The sequence below is a fragment of the Calidris pugnax genome, unplaced genomic scaffold, assembly GCF_001431845.1.
Source record: "Calidris pugnax isolate Ruff unplaced genomic scaffold, ASM143184v1 scaffold44, whole genome shotgun sequence".
In the NCBI taxonomy this organism is placed as follows: domain Eukaryota; kingdom Metazoa; phylum Chordata; class Aves; order Charadriiformes; family Scolopacidae; genus Calidris; species Calidris pugnax.
This window is the reverse complement of record NW_015094506.1, coordinates 42,769,108-42,776,043: the sequence shown is the minus strand read 5'-3', so window position 1 is coordinate 42,776,043 and position 6,936 is coordinate 42,769,108.

Genomic DNA, 6,936 nt, shown 5'->3' with positions numbered 1-6,936 from the left:
AACTGGAGGCCCCTTCTAGTGCAGCTCGGGGAAATTACGTCATCTTTGTCTTAGAAATTGTTCAGAACAGACTGGACAGTTGCTAGGGATGGCCTAGTTATATGGCTTCTCTCTCAGTAGGGAAATTGTCCATTAAATAGTTAAATATCCTCCTGAAGCCCTATTTGTCTGTCCTTCCAAAGTAGGTGACCTAATCGAGACAGAGGCAAGGATAATACATTGGGAGAGGAAGAGTGGGATGGGCGGGGGGCTGGGGAGGTATGACGGTACCGGGAGGGCTGAGGAGGGCTCTGGTGAGATTTTGTCCAAAATACGTGTATGTCACCCATTTTCAGACCAATGGGCTGGTGAAGAGAGAAGCTTTTTGGACATTTCTGTTTGACGGACAGGTGAGATGACCAGCCCCTGTGTGTGACCAAAGGCTACATGGAGGCCACAGTCTCGGAGCAGTCACATCAGGATGGTGAACGCCCGGCGAGGAGCAAGATGTGCCAAGTGTGTTGGTGCAAGAGCTCAGCGGGATGGGAGCTCCTGTCTGCACACCTGAGGTTTCTAAGCATGGCTGCGATGAGGTGTTGGAACAGCAGTAAATCTGGCTTGTTTCTGTGAGAAACTGAATTAAGTAAGTAATTAAGTACAGCCAAATCTGCAGTCATGGTTCAACGTACTCCCTCAGCCGTGTTTACCTGTCCTTCAATAAACGAACCTCACACGTGTTACCCTGAGTGGAGTATAACAGCTTGGGAGTTAAAACTCATATTTTAAGCATATGGGCTGGTAAACAAAAGCAAAAAAAAAATATAAAATGAACAGGAATATTCCCTACAATTCCTCCACAGCAAGGGACACAGAATGTGCTGTCAGAGCCTCAGGATTCATAGCACCGGGCAATACTGAAACACTTGTTTCCTTCAGAAACAAGAACTGGTATTTTCTTCATATCTCTAACTCACTCAGTCATAATAGAGGATCAAGTCTCCTGATAAAAGAATTGAAATAGCATTTAATGGATGTTGGAATAGAACTGTAATTGGATTAACATTATCAGCTGCCCTTAAATCTGTGCTTTGCATGTTCATCATGTAAAAATTCAGATTTAAATGGCACCTTGGTGTGGAGGGAAAATCATTTTACAATGCAAGCTGTCGGTTAATAATGCTCTCCCCCACTGACCTTCTGTTCAGCTAATGGTTTGATCCTCCAGTTGGAGTTGCAGACAACTCTTCTGTTGCAACCACGACAAGTATTTGATAAAAGAAACCCCACTGGTTTTGAAACTGAGTCATCCTCATTTTCTCTTATCTAGTCCTCCTCAAAACTCGTCACCTTTCTCTTAGTTAGACCTATACAAATCTCCTCTGCAAATGCCACTTTGGTAGCCTCTCAAAGAGCTTAGAATAAAACTCCTTTTTAGCATTTTACTCTGTGATTCAGTCAGTAGAACTCACAGTATGGAGAAATTACATCTGCTAATGAAATTAGCTGTTTGCCCCTCGCTAAATTCCCTCCAGCATAAGAAGAGGTGTTACAGCAGACAAAGCCTTAAAAAAAGCCCCAAACCCACAAGTCAGTTGCAGACACACTGCAATCGCTTCTGAAGTAGCTTTTCTCATCTTGCTAAGCCTCTTGGAGGAATACAAATGGGAAGAAGGTGATGCCATTGCGAGTGAGGAAAACCATTGAATCGCAGCATTTCATTACTTGAGAGATGCTGTCAGCTGCACTGCAACATTTCCCGCTGCCCTAGAAGAATTAGTAAAAAAGAAATACAGGTTTTAGCACACACCCACAGTATTAGAGAGCTTTTTTTCTGGCACTGTTAGGTATTTCACAGTACAGAGAGATTTTAAATGCTCCTTCATGCATGCACTGTGTCATTATCAATAGATCTGTCTATTACCTGTCATTGCAAGGAAGTACCAGACTTCCCAAACCTCTTTTTAACAATGCCTAAACCAGCTGAAACGTTGCTTTATTTAAAACCTGTTAGGCTGAAATAAGAAAAAGAGGATATTTCAAGTATTACTTTACTTTGTGGGCAGGCGTTCCCTTCCTCTCCCTCCCTTTTCTCCCTCCTCCTCCATCCCCAAACCCATTTCACAGAGGAGAGTTCCTTCCAGCTCCGCGTGGGCTCACCCCACACAGACACCCCCTCGCACCAGCTGCCTGGGACTGAACAAAAGAAACAGCGTGAAATTATAGGCTGCCCAGGGAGGTGGTGGAGTCTCCTTCTCTGGAGACGTTCAAAACCCACCTGGACACGTTCCTGTGAAACCTGCTCTGAATGGACCTGCTCTGGCAGGGGGGTCGGACTAGCTGATCTCCAGAGGTCCCTTCCAACCCCATATGATTCTGTGGATCTGTGAAATTGATGTTGAACTCTTGGCGCTGCAGAAGTGCTGTATGAGACCAAGGGCATGGGGCAGGAGCTGCTCTCCAACGCTTTCCTGGCAGCTCCGGGCAGAGGGTTTGCAGACCCAGGTGCAGCTCAGGCAGGGGTGGCCAACGAGGTGCTAAATGAGCTCCGACACCCAGCCAGCACAGCCCTGCCTCCCATAAAGGCACCAGGTTTTGTCCCAGAAGCTGGATGGCAATTCCAGAACATCATTTCCCTCCCAGTGCAGGGCTCTGCGGCGCACGCACCCCTCGTTCTGCTGCAGGAAGGGCAGAGCAGTGCTCAGCTCTGAGCATCACAGAAAATAAGGTAAAAGCCAACCATTTTGGACCATTTTCTCATGGAAAAGTGCCCTGTAAGGCCATCCTGGAACAGTCGGGGCATCGGTGAATCAAGGAAGCTTTGGGAAGCAAGGGGAAAATATCGCCCATCAGCATCGAGCACACACTGGTGCTAAATACAGCTCTTAGGGCTTGCTTTTCTATTGTGGGTGGAAGCTAAATGAGAGTGACTAGCTGTGATTACCAGAGAATGAGGTAGTAAAGGGAGAAAATGGAGTGAGGGAAAAGGTAATGGAAGGTTTATTCCTCCAGCAGTGTGGGTGGGTGAGGGCTGGAGGCCCAGCCCTTGGCAGTGGCTGGAGGTGGGTGCCCTGTCATCGCCCTGCCCCGAGCCGGGGTGGCGCAGGCAGTGACGGCTGCTGAGGGGCCATACCCCACTCGCCTCTCCAAGAGGAGCAGCCCCCTTTTTAAGTCCAGTTTTACAATGAAGAATCATAGCAGCAGGCCTAATTAGTATGACTACAAGTGTAATACATACATATATTTTACATCGATTAATCAGTAACTGCTGTGGACACAGGAAAGGACCCAAGCAATGTTAACTTGCAATCCTCCACTGCAGTGACATGCAAAAGCTGTGCTGACTTCTTGCATCCCAGACATCAGAGCTGGGGCCCTGTGGCACCATTTGCCCCAGCTCTAGGGACAGCTATGGGGCCCACAGGTCACGAGCTTGGCTCTCCTCTGCAGCAGCGCTGGGTTATGGGCAGCACAGGGGGACTGAGGGATGGAGAGAGATCACTGCCAGGAGCCTGGCAGGCACCTTAAATGTGTCTGGCAGCTGAGAGACGGTGGAGAGCTGACAGGGTGATACGGGAGAGGGATATGCATGGCAATTGAAAAAGCTGCTGAAGAAAACACAGTAAACAAAAGGATTTGTGATTTTTGTATCCTCAGAGAGCAGATTCCCCCTTCGCAAAGCTGCAGACAGAGCTGACATCCCAGCCAAGAGCCCCACAGCCACCCGCTGCAGAGCTACCAGGGCCATGTCCACTCCTGCCTAGACTGGGGCATCTTTGTCTGCCATCCTCCACCCAGGACATCTCTGAGCACAGGATGTCCTCCTCAATGGACACACTTCTTCCCTCATGCGTGCACACTAATAGTTCTAAGCAGCCTGGCTCCTGCTGTGCTTCACAGCTGGCTGAGGTTCCCAGATCACTCTGCAAAATGATAAACCAGATTTTTAGGAGATGGCTGAGACTGCCAGGTCAGGATGCTGGGACAGGCGCAGGCTTCAAGGGGAAGAAGGTAGAGCCTCTCCTCAGTCCTGTGCAGCTCCTGAGCAGCCGGCGTGTGTTGAGGGTTGCTGCTGAATTTACACTGAGGACACTTGGACCCCCCAGAGACAGCAGGTGGTGGTGGGCGTGAGTTTACGATATCCTTGGTGACGATCCTTAGTTTTCCAACAACATCTACAGAAATAGAAGTTACTGTTGGAGAAACCAAAGGCAGAGGAAATTTGGTACCGAATTCAATTTTTTTGATGAAGGTGTAACCAGTTGAATGCCAAGTACTTGCCAGGAGCAGCTGGTACCTGAGCTGAATGACTTCCTCCGGGGCTGGAGACAAGAAGCCCCAGACCCCATGCATGTTGCTGGAGCAGCCGGTGGTGGGGAGAGGGGTGATGGGCACCAAACCCCTCCATGCCAGTGGCCCCTGAGAGCCTGCATGTGGTCTTCAACCACTCTCCCCAAGCCCTGTTCCTCCCTGCAAACCCCTGGGAAACCACCCAGTAAGAGGTGGAAGCAGGTTGCTGGTTTCTCCTTGCTTCTCCTGCCGCTTTTTTTCCTCTAAGTTCAGGAGGAAAAGGCAAAATGGCAGAGTCATCCTGCGCTAGTGATGCTGGCAGCTGCTCAGGGAGAGGAAGGTCTTTTAATCCATAAAAGGGACTTTTTTTTCTTTTCAGAGCAGGAGTAGGTAGGGGTGCAGCTCAGCTAAGCTCTGTGCTATACATTGTACAGGCATCAGCTGCAGCCCTGCCCAGCTGATGAACACCAGCCCTGCCAAAAAGTGTTCCCAAAGCGCCCAGTGAGTCCTCACTGGCCAGCACAGCCTGGGAGGGGTTTTATTCATTTTACAGACATAGATGATGGTAAATCTATGTAAAAATATATATAAGGAGGTACACCAAGCTCTGTGTTCCTGGTGTGTGGGTAAAATTCCCCAGCTCAGGGGCAGTGCTCTACAATGCAAGCTGGGGCCTTCCAAGGGCAGACATGCCTCTGCAGCCTGGCTTCACCATTGCAGGATGCTCAGGCCATGCTGGGCACACACTTGGGCGACCAAGAGTTGGTAGGAGCTGAAATATGTGCCTTTGCCTCCAGCAGCCACGGGCTTTCGCTGTGAGCTGGGCTTCTGTGTGTTCTGCCGTGGGGTGGCCAGGACACCGATGTGTGTGGGGTGGTTGTGCCTTGGCCGGTGGGGACAATAAGGGGCAGTTTCTATTGCAAGACAGGACTGCAAAGCTGTATTCCCAACATTGCAGGAATCCCTGCCTGGCCACTGTGCTGCAGCTCATCAGGCCTGACAAGCAGGCGAGTCGTTCCAGTTGCCATTTCCTTCTCACTTTTATTGTATTACGGAGCATCTAAATTACCATTACTGTAAAGAAAACTAAATGATCCTGTCCTTCAGGCATCTCATTACGGCTTCCGTTAGAAATAAGCCAGTGACAGGTGGAGGAAGCTCCAGACATCTCAATCGCTTTCTAAAATTTGCATGAATTTCATTAGGAGCCAGAGCGCAGGGGCTGGGGGGATGCGCTGCTTTGCCTTCCCCACCAGCTCATGCCTGTGCCCACACTCCCCAGGTGTGGGGGGCTCACAGGAGTGGAGGAGGAGGGAAAAGTCCTTGCATGCTTTGAAAACTTTCCCGCCTGCTTGTTTTAAGTCTGTGTGCTGTGCTTAACCTCAAATCAGAGCTTCAGTGGAGACTCAGAACAGTGGCACCTTCCTCTGCTCCCTTTCCTCCTTCTGCTGTGATTTCCATCCTTCTACCCTCAAGGCACTTCTGGCACTTTCTCCTGCGTCCAGGGCTGGAGCATGGGGACATCACTGTGATGGCCACTCCTTGGTGCATCATGGTTGCCCGCCTTGGCCACAGGTGTGGGCACCCAAGGGAGTGACCCTAGGTGGGGGCTTGCTGGGCTCTGGACGAGGGGAGTGGAGTCAACAGAGACTCCTGAGCTCTCATCTGGCTGGCACAGCCTCATGCTGCCTCCACCATTCAATAGCTCCTCTCCTGGGTTTTGGGTTTTATTCATAGATATTGAGTCATTATGTACAAAGTCTGTCCATCACATGGACAATCTGTTCTGGGAAGAAGTAATAGCCCTCTTTACCCGGAGCAGCCAGCTGTACCTAAACCCAGACTCAGCAGGAGCACGAGTGACACACGGCTGTTCAAAGCCACAAAAGGAGGCACTATTTTTGGGAAAAAGTTTGTTTCCTCCATTATTTCCATCTGGCAGAGCCAGGAAAACCAGTGACCGAAGACCTGCAGGCTGGGTGGCTGGGAGAAGAACCCCACCAACCAGGGGGAACAGGCAGGTCTTGCTCCATCAGTGGGTGCAGACAGCTTGAGACAGTGGGGGTGAGCGAGAGAGCAGTGACCTCTGAGATTTTGTTTTTAAAGCTTCTGCTGAGAGTGGTCTCTGACCTCCCAGCCCCCTCTGCCCCCAGCTCTGCTTCCCAGGAGCAAGAAGTCTGTGACAAAGAAGCCTGACGAGAGGTGTCACCACAAGGGATGAGACGTGGTGCAGCACTGAATGAGTCAGGCATGAAACTATTTCTGATTTACACCTGTGTAGTTACTGACAAACCTTCAGTTAAACCCATGCAAAATGTGAACAAATGAAGGCAGAATCAGAGCCTTGACAGTCTTTGTAAAGTCAGTTTTGCAAGGAAATTACCATTTTCCCAGCTGCTGGTGGGAGGCGACAGGAGAAGCAAGAGAACCCACCGTCCTGCTGCGTCAAGGGGTGGGAGGTAAATTTCACAAGGATTGAAGATATGAAATGGCTGAGATTCAACAAAGTAAGTCTTACTTGCTGAGAGAGACCACCAGGGCTGGTGTTTGCCCTCAAGAAAAAAACCCAAACCACCACAAAATGAAGGGATTAGCCAAACAGGTGCAATCAATTAGGATGTTTCGTATAGTAATGATAACTGGGAAACTGTCTTGTGATGACCTACCTTT